This window comes from Thunnus albacares, chromosome 21, assembly GCF_914725855.1.
Source record: "Thunnus albacares chromosome 21, fThuAlb1.1, whole genome shotgun sequence".
NCBI classification, from domain to species: Eukaryota; Metazoa; Chordata; class Actinopteri; order Scombriformes; family Scombridae; genus Thunnus; species Thunnus albacares.
In genome coordinates this window covers 18,205,786-18,224,006 of record NC_058126.1, presented here as the reverse complement: position 1 = coordinate 18,224,006, position 18,221 = coordinate 18,205,786, and the positions used below count along the sequence as shown (strand labels likewise).

General features: G+C 40.4%; 1 long non-coding RNA gene across 2 annotated transcripts in view; it reads left to right on the top strand.

Annotated features, from left to right (window-relative positions):
- LOC122972584 overlaps positions 1-14,586 on the top strand; it is a 96,376-nt gene extending 81,790 nt beyond the window's left edge. Inside the window, exon 5 of one of the 2 annotated variants that reach the window (XR_006399781.1) lies at positions 14,493-14,586. This is a non-coding gene — a long non-coding RNA (uncharacterized LOC122972584). Of the gene's footprint in view, positions 1-180; positions 563-14,492 lie in introns of those variants that run through there. The other variant, XR_006399779.1, reaches the window with a different exon arrangement.
- Positions 14,587-18,221: the final 3,635 nt, after the last annotated feature.

Below are 18,221 nucleotides of genomic sequence, written 5' to 3'. Positions count from 1 at the left end.
TACATTTAATTTATAGTCAGATAGTAGACCATAGTCTGTAAGAGTTGACATAAGTGCAGGCAGTATGTAATGGGTCTTGATAGGTATACCAGGACATCATCTGCAAATAGTGCTATTTTCTGCACCCCCCTCCATGTCTATACCTTTTATATTTCCATTTTGTTTTATCCTCTGGTTCAGAGGTTCCAGAAAAATGGAGAAGAGAAGAGGACTCGCTGAGCATCCCTGTCGACAGCTATGTTCAAGCATGATACAATTCAACAGACTCCCATTAATTCGATCCTAACTGTTGGTTTATTATATAGAGCCTGTATGGTTTTGATGAGCGTCTCATTGAAATTAAACCGCTCCAACACCCTATATAAAAAGTCCCGTCTAACAGAGTCAAATGTCTTTTCTGTGTCCAATCCCACCACTATTGCTTCTATGCGTTTTTCAGTTACATGTTGCATTACATGCAGTGTGCATCTGATGTTGTCTTGTGTCTGTCTCTGTCCTATAAAACCTACTTTTCAATAAAGTGTTGCTGTGAACACATCCATCAAAATTAAACTTAAAAATGTAGATACAAACTAAAATGTAAGTTAACTTTTTAAAATGTGCGCACCAAAACAAACTCAGCCCATGATGCATATCTGAATGAGAATGAAATCCGTTTGACATTAAAACCAAATGAGATAAGGTGCAGAGAAACGGCGTGATCAGTAATTTTGACATTTCCTCTCTAAAACCGCCATGGGACACTTCACTCATTCTGACAGTTTTATGGAATCTTTGTTTTGATAATCCTTGTATTGGTGATACCTGTCACAGCACACAGTAGTAACCACCAAGCCCCCTCAATCTCTCAGCTAAATCTCCCTGTCTACACAACATTGGCCCCATGATAAGAAGGTGACACTGTCACGCCCACACACACACACGCACAAACACACAGCCTGATCACATAAATATACATACACACACATTTATACACATGCACACAAACAGCCTCGGAGGCGTGCAGTGTGCATAGGCGTTCAGCATCATGCTAATTTTCATTGTTGTGATAAAAATAAACAGGTCTGGGGAGCTGAATCTGGATGCCCGAGGGTCACAGCGCGCTCGACTGACAACGGGGGGTGGAGGGTGGGGAGGTGGGGGGTTGGGGCGGGGGCTCAGACTGAATTACCTTGATCCAGCACGACAGCCTCACATCACTGTCACCAGCCTGTTTGGAAGGGCTTGATGGGGCTGTGGTGCTAACTTGGAGTAAGCCGACTGCGATGGATGTGTGTTGACAGTATACTGTATTCAAGGGCACATTGAAATGAGCTGGCGAAATGGGGGAAAGTTTGCTAAGCCATGTGTGCCATAATTATCCCGGGTTCTTCTAGTGCCTCTTATCTGGTGGCTGGTGGTGATTGTCAGATGAGTGAAGAATCGACTGTGACATTATCTCTGTCTCACAATAGCCCCTAAATCTTACAATAGTGAGGAGGTGTTATGTGGTAGCAATTTCTGTAATTTTTTTCTCTCTACAGGCCATGTCATATCATTAATGTTTGTATTGCATTTGAATACTATAAAAATAAATACATTTTGTATGTTATTACCATATTAATTTTTCAAACATGTGTATATGACTGCATATTTCTATTCTGTAGCATCATGATGGTGCTAAACAGCCAAACTTTTGAGATATAATATAAAAGGTTCACAACTAATATAATGTCAGTGTGACAAAACATGTTTGTTTATCTCAATATTATTACTCTAATACAATTTTTGACATTTAAACAGTATAAAATTAATGACATCCAAATATATCAAGTATTTGTGCTCATATTTAATGTATTATGCAATAAGTCTGTTGCAAGGTTTAACTTCTTATTGTAACAGTTGAGGTGTTATGCTTATACTTTACAGGTGAGGTGCCACACTCGAGCACTAGGTGGTGCTTGAACACAGGCCTCACACACTTACACGCACACCTACACACACACACACACACACACACACACACACACAAGCACACACACACACCTCTTTTCCTTTCTTTACACGCACGATCATCAACTCCCATTCTATTCACTCTAAGACAATAACAAAACACCCCCCACCCCTGCCCTTACACACAACCATGCACACGCACTCATGCTCAGACACACATATACACACACACACACACAAAGCAGGCGAAAAGATGCAAGGCTCAACTTACAGACCTCTGTTCATTTGATATTCATCAGCTTCCTTTTCACCCCTCCCTCCTTGCCTTTCACACAAACACACACACATACACTTCTTCCTACCTTACTCATCAAGTCTCAGCTACACGTGTCTAAAGCTATGATATCCAGCTAATCATCTGGCCTTTTCTCCTCTGTTTTCCTTCTTTTTTACCAGGAAGGTGTTGTACCATGCTCAGTGTTTCAGGGGCAGGCGACCAGTTGCAACACAATACCTGTGAAAGCACATACACACACATATAATCACACACACACACACACACAGTTTCCCCACGTACTGTAACAGTGATTCAACTCTCTTGGCCAAATGCTCTGATGACCTACAGTACAGGATGTGTGTGTTTGGGTGCACGTGTGTGCGCATTTATGTGTCTGTGTAAGCTATAAATACAGTAATTGCTATAAAGAGATTTTTGTTTGTGAGTGTTCTGATGGTGTGGATTTGTTAGGCTAAAATAGGCCCTCGTGAATGTCCTGAAACAAGTGCAGCAAACATCTTGAACAGCAATATTTTATTTAATTTCTGTGTGCAGGAACCTGTGACCTTCCACAGACAGGATTTAAGGCCAGGCAGGTCAATCACAGGGAAATTAATTAAAATCTGTAAAAATGATCTGGTAGCTGATAGTACTGTAACTTGAACAGCACTGATTATCTTCTATTATTACCACGCTTATCAGAAAGTAGGACACTACTAATTTCACAAATACTTTAAACATCCTAGACACATTTCCACTCTGAATGTCCAAACATTCAAATTAGCTATACTTTACAAATAATTCCAAAACCACACTTCCTACTACTTTACTATATAGTTAATTTACTTACATAGAAATGTTTATATTGCTGATACATATGACACCATATCACTGAAAAACAAGAGAGAAAAAGGAAAGATAGAGATGCATACTGTAGGCACACATGCTGTTCTTGTTCTGTTTTATGCTGCAGTACATTCTTACTTATGCAACTTATACAGTAAATGATAAATGATAGAGTCCAATAATGTATTACCTTGCCCACAGTTTGTGGAGCATGTCATCGGCAGAAGTGAACAAATGAAATAAACATGTCAGTGAACTTCAAAAAGAAAGAAAGATCTAATGTCCTTACAGTATCTGTGTGTGTGTGTGTGTGTGTGTGTGTGTGTGTACATGTGTGTGTGTGTGTGTGGGTGGTTGGTGCCCGTAGCAACAACATGATTGTACCAAGGAGAGAGACTGCTTGAGTCCTTGTGTGGCCTTTTTCTCATGCTAACCAGCCCATGTTTAGTGGTGTGTGTTGTCTGAACCAGGGGCTACATGGGGACAGTCTGTGTGTGCGCATGTATGTGCGTGTGTGTGTGTTTGCGGCCGTCTATCTGTCTCCATGTGCGCATGTAGTATGTTGTGAGACGGGGCGCACATATCTGCAAATGTGTGTGTTTGCCTCACGTTGCTGTGTCCTGTGTGTGCTCGTCGGTGGGTCTATGGGGCAGCTGCGTGAGCATTCCTGTTGATGTTAAGCAGCTAAACAGTACCAGCTTGCTGGGCTCTTAACCTCCCCTCTCAGAGAGAAGACCTAATGAAGTCCTGAAAGGCTTCCTGACTCTCTCATCTGGCTTTGTTTAGGCCCCGCTCACCCTCCCTTTGCTTGAGGAAAGCCATTAGCCCATTGAGAAGACAGTCACACAGGCCCTGGAAGACAGGCCTGCACTGTTAAAAAAGTGGTGTTTTGAAGACCTTCAGTGTGCCTTAAAAAGTGCTCAGAGGTGCTTGTAAGGACCACTGTTTTCCATCAAGTACTGTCTTGGAAGCCTCTTTGGGGAGCTTTAAATGTTCTGAGATCATCTAAAATGGACATTTATATTTCTGATAGTTATGTTTTTATAAGATGTGTAGCCATCATACGTTTGTGTGCCCCCTGTTTTTCTTTCATATTATATTATGCAATTACAGTAAAGTATAGCCTCTTAATACATTCAGGCAAACAATACTACAAAGAAATTAGCTTATGAAGTGCTTTATGAATAATGCAAAACAATTATCATAAACATAGAGTATAAAATGCTTCAATTCTGATGTAACATACTGGTTGTTAACTTGATAGATTAATCAGTTTCCATCAGAGTCAATTTGCTTTCAATTTTTGCAATATAAATCTGGAATGACAGACTTTCAGCAAATAATTCCTGAGAAATTCTTTTAGAATGGATATTCATCGAGTAAACTTTATAAACTGTATCTCATTAAAGCCTTAAAATTTGCAGAAATATTGTTTTTTTTTTTTTACAGTGTGGCTAAAGTTGAGTCTGTATCCACTGTAAATGGCTGCTCCATCCTGAACCAGGAAACAGGACATGTAAGATTATCAACATCTACCAGTATGGATGGCAGGAGAAGGGGGAGAAAGAGAGCTATGGGCGAAGATAGATGGATGGCAGAAATAAAAGAAACTAGAGGAGATTTCCAGTTCCCCCCTCTCCTTTTTGCTCACTTGTAATAGCACTTCATTTTAATTTTATAGTTTGTGTATACTCAATAGAGGAAAATTGTTTCTACGCGGTTATGCCAGTCTATTGAGAGCAAGGCAAGTGAAAAGGGAAGGAGGGAGGGGGGGGGGGGGGCACGCATGGCAAATAAAAAACTGCGGCAGTTAAAATTGAATTTGTATTCACCAGGAAGTGGGTTAACCCAGTTAAAAGTCAGGGAATCCAATAGCACAGGCTGATATGTGGTGTCGAGACAATCTCCTTTGGGGAGCTAAGGCGCTTGGCTCATATGCTGCCTACTCCGGCTCATAGCATGTTTTCAGGTAATAATAATACATCATATTGCTTAACGGCATATTTATGTAAGAACTCAGCGGGAGGAGGCATCTGGAGTGCCTTGGTGTTGTTCTTTGAAATCATCTACTTCAGATATGTGCCACTCGCTGTTGTTATGTTTTCTCTTCCTTATCAGTTTTGCAGAGATGGAAAATTCTATTACAGAGTGTATTTGGTTTGTCACAGTCAGATGCCTTCTCTTCAGGTTGTGTTTAGTGGGGGGTGCAGGCATATTTCCCTGGATTTCTCTTTTTTTAAGAGACAGTGTGACTGTGTTTGTGTGCATGTGTGGTTCTCCCACCACCCCCATTCTTCTCATGCTAAGGAAGAAAATCATATTTTCATCAAAAAAAAAAAAGAAAAAAGAAAAAAAGCAGAGAGTGAGAAAATGACAAATCTCTCTCTTTGTTATTGGAATATATTGACTGCTCTTGGTTCATTGACTTTTTATTACAGGAGGTAGCACAACTGTCAGCAAATAGGGAGAAATTTGTTTCAGCCATTTGCTTTGGAACATTTGAAGCTGATAATTTTTGTACTCCATGTACGCACTGTATGCAGGGTATTTTGTGTGTGTCAGCAGCAAGCATGTTTTTGCTGTGTGTGTGTGTGTGTGTGTGGATTTGTGTGTAGGAGGTACAGCTGTAAGCATTGATGGTAGTGGGTACAATGAAAAGAGGGAGGAAGAAGAGGAATTGGAGACAGAGAGAAAGATAGAGAGAGGGAGGGGTAGAGTCAGGGAGACTAAGGCAGAGAGAGACAGCCAGACAGAGAGGTGGTTTCGGTCTACCAGGAACACACAGCTCTAGCCGCCAGCAGTCTGTCAGTGGTGGTCCCCTCATCCAGTCTGCTACAGCATCTGCCAGAGAGGCACCAGGCTGAGCAAGACCCAGATCCTTCCACGGCCCCATCTCAAGACCAGAGCCCCATCAACTGCCTTCTCCTCCAGGCCCAGCTGTCTTCTCCTACTCTTCCTGCCCCACTGTCTTCACAGTCACCATGTTAGTAACTCTGAATCTGGACCCTCAGGCCCATATCTATTCATTCTATGCGGCCTCGGCCTCAGCTCCCTCCAGCCCCATCCCCATCCCCTCATAGGCCTATTCCTCTGCTGCAGAAACAACCTCTACCGATCAAGACACCCCCACCTCATATCTCTTCTCCAGCCTTTTCCCATCAAAATGCCAATTCACTTCACCATACATTCATTCAGAGGGACAGTAAAGTCTACCTATAACTAAATCTTTTTTGCTACCTATATCAGCACTCACAGTACTATAGTGCAATGGTGATTTACAAACATTCGGTAACATCTGATGTAACGATTTTTAATACTAAATATAAGGACCAGCTAGTATCCAATATGTGTCTAGAATAACGAGAATTTGAGAATAAGAAGAGAGCTCCACTTACAAGAGTAGAAACTTTACTTGAGCCTAGAGAAAGACATCACAGTACTGGACACCCTGATAACTGACAGGTGATCTGCAGGTGAAGAAGGCACTATGCAAAAACTTACAGTTTAAGATTGAAAAACATGCTTTGGAGGTAGGCAGAAGCACCTGTTCAAACTCAGTGCAACTCAGATTAGTATAAGAGTACAAAAAAAATTCCTTATCCTTAATATTTTCTTCCTCTCTCATCCATAGCTGCATACTTTTCCAGTCCCACCTCGAGGACCCTTAACCTTTAACCTCAGGTCTGACCCCAACTCCTGCTCTTCTCCCCCTGCACCACTCTCAGCCACTCCTCCCATCCCTATTCACTTCCCATTACCAAGCCACAACTACTCTCCTCCAGCCCTATCCCCATTTAAAGCCCTTTCTCTTTCCCTGCTGGGGCTGGAGAGGGGCCGAAGCCGCAGCATCTCCCCATCCGTTAGCCAGAAGCCAGAGATCCCAGCCAGAGATGCCATCTGATACAAGTCTATCATAATGAAGGTCCAGCATGGGGCTAAATGAGTTTCCACCTCAGCCGCGTGAGGGGCTAATGACAAAACAGCCTCCCTGTGCTCCTTGGCCTGCCGCTAGCTTTAATCAGGGCATATGGCACTTGCCTAAACTGCTTGGCTATGAGGAACAGAGAGAGGAGAGGAAAAGATTTGGGAGAAAGTGGAGAAGGGACTGCAGAGGAAGGTCTACTTAAATGAAGAAAAAGTGCAGAAGGGACAATAGGAGGGGAGAAGAGAGTAACGAGGAATTAGAGGAGTTTTAGAAGTTGCAGTATCTGTGAAACAACACTAAAAAAGTTCACCATAGTTTGTTTCCATAGAGTAGACGACAGGGCTTTACGCCTTTTATGGTAATTATTTAGGACCTACTCAAGGCCTGTGTGGGTGCCTGATACCGGGCGGTAATCACTAATAGCTTTCATAGATTTATATTAATTTGCAGGATTTAATGTGCCTTAAATGGCAGATGATCAACAAGGGAAAACAAAAGTGCATTAGTGCTCCAGTGGCATAAAAAGAGTGTGGAAGGGGGTGGGAGCTTAACAAATAGGCTACTCCATTTTCATAGCCCACTTTATGGCTCCCCAACTTATCCAAATTAGCTTAAAGGATTGATAATTCTTCACTAATATAAAACTGTTACTGAGCCCCTAAACTGTGACTTGCCCTTTTTTTTAGGTTTTGTGAAACACTAAATAGAGGGCTTGGTTGTGGAAATTAAACTGAAATCGCATAACAAGGCTTCCTTTTAATTTGATTAATTCTTTGTTGTTGTTTTAGATCCCTAGTGAAGACACCCATGACGTTTCGAGGTTATTTGTTCCACTGTCTAATGACAATTTTCTTGCACAATAACACCAGTTAAAGAGCCGCCTCAGAGCGAGTTTTTTTTTTTTTTTTTTGCCTTGAAATCACAGACAAGGCTAAGCCAAAGGGGGACTAATAAACCTCACCCTTAATTCCACTGTGAGGCTACTGCTGTGCCTGCTCACACTACAACTTCCCTACAGTCCTAATTGTATAGAGCGGGATGATCAAAACTTCATTTAGCCTCTTTGGCCCAGCGTTGGAGGCGTTAGAGGCAACAGTCATTTTTTAAAACTAAAGAGGTATAAGAGACCATATTGAACAGAATGACTGATGACCTCTCAATATCCAATCTCAAGGCCATTAAAGTTGCACAAAATTTAATAGATGTAGCCGAAGATGTTTTCACACCCCGAGTAGATCTTTAATCATTTCAAATAATGGTTCTCTGTGTACACAAAGCAAGTTGTTCTACTCCAGTCACAGAGAAAACTTGTTAATTCCCAAAATGCATCTGTGTGCTCAGAACAGTTTGGTTACATTGTAAGCTGGTGTACTGGAGGATGCTTTTTGGCAGCAAATAAATAAATAAATAAATAAAAACAGTCAGGCTGTACCAGGCTGCACTCAGCATGGAGAAAATGAACCTCTGAAACCCATGCTGACAGTTTTGGTCCCGACTGTTCCTGATTTCAACAGCACCATAACCATTCTTGGCAACCAACAAGCCCTCAGTACAAATTAGCCAGCCGTCAGCAGGGTGCAAGGATTGCTTTTCCATGACAGGGACAAGATAGATGAAGGCTCAGTTTATCCAGGCAAAGGCCTTCATAGACAGTTGCTTGGGCTTCCTACTGAAGCTCTCAGTTGTTTCTCCCACTTTCCTTTTCCTGCTCTCTCATATATCTCTTCCCAAATCTCTCACTCAAACACTCCTTCCTCACTCCAAACATCGTCGCCCAGGTTTCCCCTCAGAGCGGGGTGATTGCTTGCAGCTGGGGTGCATTGAGAACATTTTAATATTATGCAGAAGATTAGAGCAAACTAACTACATTATTCTCCAATTACACTCATTTCATCCAACTGATGTCTTTATATCCTTCCCCTCGCCTCGATTAGCCTAATGTGAAAATGGAAGGGGGGAATGCGCTTAGGACTGTACCGATTGTTCCTTGGCTGCCTATTATTTCACAGCGCCATTAAAAGGGAGGCGTCTTTTATAGTGACTGTAAATAAAACGATTAGGGGCAGATCCAGCCGGGTGCTGGGGAAGATTTCATTTCAGGGATCTGCTTATCAACGTTCTTGGAAGGTTTGGAAGGATTGCGAGGGCCTGCCACAGACGAGAAGCTACCTTCCCCCCACCTTCATCCCACAATGGCTCCGTGTCTCTCTCCGAAGCTGCATTACAGTAGGAAATCTCACACTTGCTTTGCATCTTTGTCATAAAATAAATAAATCAATTACATTCCCTCACACACGCACGCCTTCTATCACAAACACGAGTTCAAATCGTTTCGTCTCACATGATCGTAAGCCTGCTTAATATCCTGCCAAGCATGCACAAATTATTAGAAAGTACATGAGTGACAATTGTCAGCCAATGTTGCGGATCCACACGCACGGGTATGATAATGCTATCTGTCTGAATGTTGAAAAAGAAAAAGCTCCCTCACCTCATAAACCCCTTGCCAGTGCAGGAAGCTTTTTTTTTTAAATTGTGGGTGTTCTACATAAAGCAAATGTGGCAAACAACATTGAGGAAGAACCAAAACCAGAGAGCTCCTCCAGTCCTATTATCCAAGGTCTTTGCTCTCTATGTGTGCAACAAGTCCATAAACCATTCTTAGGAGCATGCAGCTTCATTATGGAATCATTCATGGACTTTTTGGAGTGCTTGGGCCTTTTATCATGCACAGAATACTAGAAACTCAATATATTAATTATCCATCAACAGTTCCTCTAAATCAATTGAGATAGCACAGTTGCCTTCAGCGTGGATAGTGTTTTAAAGAGGTCTAAAAATATTGAATGCAAGGATGGGCCTTAAGGAATAAATACAGTGTATCATGAAAACCAGAAATGTTTATAAGTGGTTGAAAATTTGCCAGCTTTGTGAAACTCAAACTGCTGTTCTTAAAAAGTTTTAAGGCTTTTCCAAGTATAACATAAAATACTCATATACGTTTGCTCATTTTCGGCAGATGTTTTTGCCCAGAGCAATATAAACTTAAAATAGTTTTTACACATATATTGGGAGCAATTCATAGTCCAGTGTTTCACTCAAGAGCAATTTAACATATAAGGCTCAAAGATCAATGGCTGACCCATGTGAAGACTTGAAAACAATATATTTTTTTGCATGTCAACTGCATATGCTATCGCACAGGAGAATATCACCTGATTTCTGGATGGACAAAGTCAATTTATGAACTATAACTAAGTAAAAATAAGTGAATAATCCAGAAAAATAAATTGGGTAAAGGTAGATTTGTGTGTTACACTTGCAGTCACCAACACACCTGACCTGTTTTACCTTGTGTCTTATCAAACTTCATTATGTAACTACATGGAAACAAAGGATCTTAGCTTGGATGTTGACGGTATCATTTCAAACTGCATTGCATGAGTTTCTAGCTTGCGGTAGTGATATAGTCTTGACCACACATGTGTCTTGTAAGACTATGGATAGATCTTGTTAGATGATAAAATTAAAAAAAGAGAAATGCATGTGTTATTATTACATCAACTCATTACATGCTGTGTTCCATATTAAGCATTACTGTGACATTACATTGAAACCCCTCTGGGCTATACTGAGGCACCCTTGTAATGTTTGTTTTTCTTTTCTTTCTCTCTTTCCCTCTCTCTCTCTCTCCTTTAGTTTCTTGGATTGACTTCCCTTTTGTGCTGGATAGCAGGGACGCACAGTGTAGATTTCAGTTGTATGGCGGTTGTTTCATAGCTTGCAGCGTGTTTGTCTATGGTGGCATTCCTCAATTCCATTCAGCACACAAGAGGATCCCCTCGGGCCGGGCATATCCTAGCGTCCTCTGCTCCTCCACCATCCAGGAGATGGACCATGCAAACATCTGATCTCTTTCCTAAACACAGTAGTGTGTCGGTATATGCGCAAATGTACGCGTACACAGAAACATATGCGCAAACACACTCACGCAAACGCAAAAACACAGTGACACACATATGCTCATACGCACACTTACACACACCACAAACCACCATCTCCACAGTCAGTACTTGCTCCTGTATCGCATTGCAGTAAATCCAGTTACGAAGCTCTGTGGGGAGAGAAAATAAGAGATACAGTTACCAGGTCTGGAATGGTTTGACCTAAGCTGTGTCATCATGTACTGATGCCATTGTCTAATGAAATGTTTGAATATGACAGATCCACAAAGCCCTTTAGTGTGTCAGCATTGGTAATTTATTACAGTGAAATTTTCCACTTACGAGATCTGAAACAGGCTTCAGGACAGTGTTTTATCCCAGACATTTTTCTTCGTGCAGGAAAGAAAACCCTTTGAAACAGCATGTATAAACACATGACACTTTCAAACCCAAGTAAGAAGAATCATCAAATTTGGTGCAGGAGCCTTCTCTAGATTGGGTGGCCTTTTCAGTCCAGTTTAGTGTGAGGTAGGGATAAATACTTCTCTGTGAGACTGAAGGTTATGTTTTATTGTGGAGGAGACAGGCTCTTTAAAATCTTGACAGATCACTTTGTTTACTGGAGGTAAAACTACTTTGACCATTATTCCCTTTGGAACTAGAGCAAAGCCTGATGCTTTGACCTTTTGCAAATTAATCTGATCAAACTTGAGCACTTCAGGTAATTACACAGCAAACCTGCTTTGACAGAACTTATCTGGACTGAAATACTGAGCAAAACAATGCAGTTTGGACTTATTGTCTGAGCGGTAGGATGCGGTCCTCTGCAAGAGGAGAATGCAGTGCGATTTCAAGGTTCCTAGATCGCGCAGCCATAAAACTTGTCTGTAAAATGGAGTTTATGAGAGCTGGTGGGGGCTGAAGAGTTTTGTTCATTCCTTCTGTGTGAGTCATTATGGAGAAGGAAGGAAAGAAAAAAAAAACGGAAAGAAGGTGGAAAAAATAAGAGAAGGGACCAAAGTCAGTGAGGGGTAACACAGAATGAGAGAAAAAAATGATGGATGTTAAATGGACAACAATCCGTCCTCCATTGCAGCTGTGAGTGTTAGAGGCCTCACAGTCAGATCCTTGAATTGGAGCTTTACAACCATGTGGTTTCCTACAGAGATCATGTAGTGGAACTAGAATCACTGTTACCACGTACGGAGCAAGCAGCGCCTCAGTGGATGAGCCTTAAAACAGAAGCCCATCGTTCTTAGCGCATGACCTGCTGCCTCAGGGGACATCAGGACTGACCAGAGACAACATTTATCCTCAGACTATCATGGGCTGTTTTGGAGAGTGCATGCATTCTACACTATATAGTGGCAACCACCCTTGAAGTTTTGAATAGTCTTTCCTCAATCTTCTGTAGTGTTGGTTGTGCTGCAACTGCAGAATTGTACAGGCCTTATTCAATAGAACTGAATTTATTGCAGCTTACTACTACTGGTGTATACTTTACTTTATACTTTATTACTGTGCACCGAGATACAAATAGAAATATTGAGAATTGATAAACATTTAGCATGTGAAGATTGCAGTTCAGTATAGCTACTCCAATCAAGCCAAGGCAGCTAAGTGGTGAGTAAATGGCTAATAAGTGATCCAAATTATTTTCCAACATGGACGTTGGATACAATGATCGTAACTCCATTACAAATCTCTATCTGAGATATGGCTTAAAAGATGAAGAATGTCAAATTCTGTTCTACCTAGATATTTGGATTGAGATAAAATGTTGACACCAGAGACCTGAATAGTAGTGTCAAAATACTCTCAAGCCCAGTTCATTGTTACCGTGTACATATCCACGGGCATTTGTGGAATTGCACGGCGACATCGAGATGTGCATGCATAGGCACATTCCACTATTTCACACTTAAAAAGAAGGTGGCAATCTCACGACAGCAAGAGGAAAACTTCCTTTTTTTGTATTGGCAGAACAATAAGAAAAGGTTGAGAAAAGAAAGTTGTGTGTGCGCCAGTTCAATGAGAATAGGACTAAGGATGAGGAATACAGTACATAGATACAATACATGAAACAAGTGTCCAATTAGTTTTTCTTGTGCATGCGCAGTGGGTGCGCTTGTAGTGTGTTCAGTGTGCGCGGTCACAAATTTTGGGCTGCACGATTTATGAAATGTATGTCATGCAGAGCCTCGCGGCCACATTGCAAAACTATAAATTGGCCTTTAAGCTTTGTTTACTGTCAGCGTTTGAAATAGTTTAACAGAGGAGAGGGGGAGAAAGGTTTCCAAACCCCTTTAAACCTGAACACTTAAGTCACAGGTAAAATAATGGGTTTTGAGATACCAGTCAAACCTGACCCAAACAGAAGGGACAGTTACACTATATCAATCAAACTATAATAATATGTTGGTTTGGAAGTGCATACTGGATGGCATACCATGAAGTGTAAGTGTAATCAGATGTATTTATAGTGGAAACTTAGGTGAATGAGCTAACACTCGTCTCCTCTCCTCTCCTGTTGTTCGATGAGTTAAAAACAGATCATATTTCCACAGGTGGCTGTGAGACGAACTCACCCTGGAATGCTGAACGACATAAATCTCCGTAATTGCACGGTATCGATCAGATAACTAAAGCTACAACTGGCAAAGGAGACGCCCTTTTTTTTTTTTTTTTACTCTGCACCATTTTTCATGCTTTTATCTGACATCAAGAAGGGAGTGTTAATCACTTAACGTGCACACACATGCACATGCATATGCACACTCCGTCTCTCTCACAGACACACACACACATGCACACACGTATGAACGCTGATACATCCATGTCTAGCAGAGCCACTGACACTTCTATGGAAAAAGTGAAGATGCCAAAAGATGTGCTTGGGATATGTTTTCACTGCTCTGTCTTTGACTGCGTATATTGAAAGTATTCATGGAGGCCCGTGACATCAGTGTCCTGTAATTGATGGGACAATGTCAAGACTTCTAAAAATCCGTAAACTTCTGCAGCATGACTGCACAGTATGACGACTTGACTGAGGAAAGAGAGACAAGTCTTTTCATCCAGACTGACTTCCATGACATGTGCTCTGCTGTCTTCTCTTGCGTGTCTTCACTTGACAGTACAGAACAAGGCCTAAATCCTCAAAAGTGAATCCAGCCACATAAAGCATCTTGGGCATTCTGCGACTGTTTGTCTTCATGTCTGTGTTTACATATAGTGAGCATACATGTAAACCACATACGGTATCTCTTTAGGATTCCTCTCAGGGAGGGTGCTCACTTTGAGATATCTTGAATCGATTAATTTTGCTATCCTTGCTAGCTTTTCAAGATCTCTAAGAAAACATATGATTTTCTTTACAAACTGGTGATATTGGACCTTCTCTCCCATGCAATTTTATTTGACTTTATGGGCCATATTTTTTATATTCTGGCTCTGATGATTTGGCTAGGCTGACAGATTTCATTCTCAATTGTTTAATCCCCACCTCTGGAAACACATGTCTTTCCTGGTCTCTATTAAGTTTTGTTTGCCTGTATTTTTTCCACAGTGCCCTCCTCATCAGCCCCACTGTTCAAGTGAATGAAGAAAAGAAATGCCATAAACAGCAAAAACTTTTTCTACAAGAGGTACAAAAAATTGTATACCATTAAAGAATGTAATTACATACATTTGAAGACAAAGCAAATGATAAAAGGACTTGACCACAAGCTGTAAACAGAAAGTATTACAGCTTTCTCATGCATATACCCGAGTCTGCATTCATTGTAAACAAAGTGAGATAGTTCCTCCAGTTCAAGCTTCTGAACTCTTAAACCTCAGGTTGCCAAGAGTGACATCAGCAGCCCCAGACACAGATCCATCTCTCCCCTCGGGGGCCGGGAAGGAGGGAAGGGAAGAAGGTGGGATGGAGGGCGGAGAAAGAAGAGGGGGGGGATCTGAGGTCGGGTTGGTGGAGGGGTGGGGTTATAGGTCCCCCTCTCTGCCAGGTGTGCTTTTCACACAAACACACACATCCTCTCCCCTTGCACAGCGGTGTCGGTGGTGGGGTGAAAAATGACAAGACCAGACACTGGAGCCGGCATGACAGAGAATTTGTGCGGCTGAAGTGAAGAGTTCCCACACATCTCACAGTGGAGGGATGAACATACGTGCATACTGTTCATAGACTGAGAGTCCATAGTCTTCTGGCTCTCTTACTGATGATGTTTTAGAGCATGAGTGATATCAGTAAGCGGGGGATGTCTATAAGCAGCTTCTTATAGGAAAGATGATCACATACTGTAAATCACATGGTTCACTCAATGGTCAGAGATGTTCATGACATTTGGGTTGTGATGCAGCACATTTTTTCTTTGTACAATAACAATATTTTTTCTTACCTTAGGTTTCATGTGGACCACAGTAATACCAGCGTTACATATCTCCACTACAAAATGATTTTTCAGTTTAATTAAATTCAATATAACTTTATTTATCCATGTTAGGAAATGTATGCAGATACACACACAATAGATAAGAAAAAAAGAAAATACTGTTAACAAAAATAAATAAATAAATAAACAGTAAAAGTTTATAAGCTTAAATCTGGAATTTAGAATAAAAACATGGGATAAGAATAAGAATATATTATGTGATAATATGTGTTAACAACACACACATGCCAACTATTTTTCATGTTATTTTAAGCTACAAGATTTCAGTAAACATTTAAAGTTTGGCTTCAAAAGCGGTTTTTGTTAAAGTAAGGTTTTAATCATAAGAAAATATTTTGCTGAAAATAAAATGGGAGCTGAGTTACTTACTGTTGGATGTAACCCATTCAACACCAAAACCAGGTTACACAGATTTTCCAAAACACCATTTCAGTGCTAAACGACTGCATATTTCTAGCTGTGTCTATACGCATGCTTTCATTGACTTTTCACGTTATTTGTACTACATTATTTGTAGTTCATTTTATATCTATAGAGGGAATAGATCAGTACAGGTCTGTGTAGTGAGATACAACTCAAAATGAAATTAATGTTTACATTATCTCAGGTTGACAGAAGCTATTAAGACCCTGCATTTAGAAAAAGATGATCTAGTGTTCACAGTGAGCACTGTCTGCTAGTATATCTCTTGCTAAACTGTACCAACTTTAAATCAGAAGCAGAAGATGTGACTGGCTCCAGCTTTTGCTAATGAACAGGCCATACAGTGATAGGACAAACATCCCTGGGTCACCATGTCATAGCTTCCCTGCCATTAATTACAGCTCAGCCGGTGCGTATAAGCTACTAATGATTATCTAAAGATACAGCAGATTATCTCCGGATGTGAGCTCTTTGGGAAACATAAATATTCGACCTCTTCTTTCCTCTTTTTCATTCAGCCCGCTGGTTTTGACTGTGGGACCAAGGGTTCCTCACATGGTGTCCATTATTGTTAAGTAAGAAAATGATGGCCGGTTAAGACCACCAGAGCAGTTTTTTTCTTTTAATACTGCCAGCAGAATTTGGATTTCTTTTTTTTCTTCATCAAGTTTTTGCAGATCTGGAATTTCAATTTCCATGCTTTAAACATGAGCATGCAAACACTCAGAATCTGATTGTTCTTTGTTTGGATAAAGTGAAATAGAAAATGTCTACATGACAGTAGGTGAAAAATACATTTCAATCTGCAGTGTAAATTCAACCCATTCCACCCATCCTACAGTCATTTGTTGTTGAGGATCTTGTGAATCCAATCCTTTTAAATCAGGGGAATTTCTTGACATTACCCTTATTGTGGACATTTATTTTTATTTATTTTTTATTAAGTTATTTATTTACTTTCAGTTTTCTCTCATATTACCATTGAACTGAAGTGGTTATCATACTACAGGTTACATAAGAGATTAGGCTACTTGGCATTGCCTGAAAAGCCATATTTTAACCACTTCATTACTGTTTGCCATTATAATACTATGTGATTGTATGATGTGGATTTTTTTTGTGCAAAGCATATTTTCTATTATAAATATGAATCAATCTATTATCAATCTAATATTACTTAAATGTGTTTAATGTGCTGATGAAGCTTGATTTGTAAAGAATGTCTCGTCTCTTGCTTCGGCCATCTAACTTTGTTTTGCTGTGAGTAAATGCTGTCCTTTTTCTCTGAAGAAAACACAAATACTAATGACAAAACAACAAGGATATGAAAAGAATAACCCTCTGGAATCAGAGAGTACACAATTTCTGGTCCTCCATGTGCTTTGGATTGTATGTTTATTAAGTCGGGATAGGAGCAATTGTGCCACAGTAAAAAAAAATGGATACCTTTGTTTGCAAAGGGATTCAACTAATTACAAAAGAAATCTTCCAGTATACATTTCAGCTTTCAAAGATCATATCAATAAATTCATCAAATCTGCATTTTGCCAAATAAATTAATTGATTTCCAAATGTCACTCATTTCTTGTTTTGTTGTTGATTGTGGATTAATATTCATGCAGTCTGTCACATTTCGTTTCTTGTCAGTGCAACTCTGCTCTGAGACCAAAGGCAAAGCACAGCACTTTGAAAATGCAGAGCTATCAATAAATAATTTAGGCAATTAAGACTAAATGAACAATTATCAATGATAATATTTCTACTCCAAACTTTTAACACACATTCCTTGCTGTGCATGCATATTATAGTATTCATATTTTTCTATTATTGCTGAGTTAGAATCACTGCACCCGTCCTATAGCTAATCCATTAATGTGGAAAAGTGAATCTCGGCATGAGCTCATCACCAAAACATCCCCTCTAAACAAATGGTGAGACAACTGCCTTTCTGCTTTATCTTGAACAAAAGGTGTCTATGGTTACATCTTCTTGGTTACAGAAACATGACACAGTGTTTTTACTCCAACACTTTCGACTGATTCCAGATTGTGTTCCCCAAGGGGCTCAAGTGTAATTTAGTAATTTGTCCACAGTTACCTTTTAGCATTTTTACAACTTTTTGAAGGAATGCAGTTGTACAAAAGGCCGGTGTGGCATCACTATACAGTACAAAAAGTCTCTGGAGGTTGGTGCATCAGTGTGGAGTTACAGTAATACTGAGAAGGTTGAGTTTCAGGGATAATGACAGCCAATGGTCTGTTTGGTAGCCCTCATGTTCAAGGAATTCCCCCATTCTGGGCTTTTTATTGAAGTGTCAGTGCATTGGTGTCACCTTTGGATACCGTAACAATATACTGTATTGAAATGCATGAAAATTAACTAGAAAATTATAGGAGATTATGTAATTTAGTACCAAATTT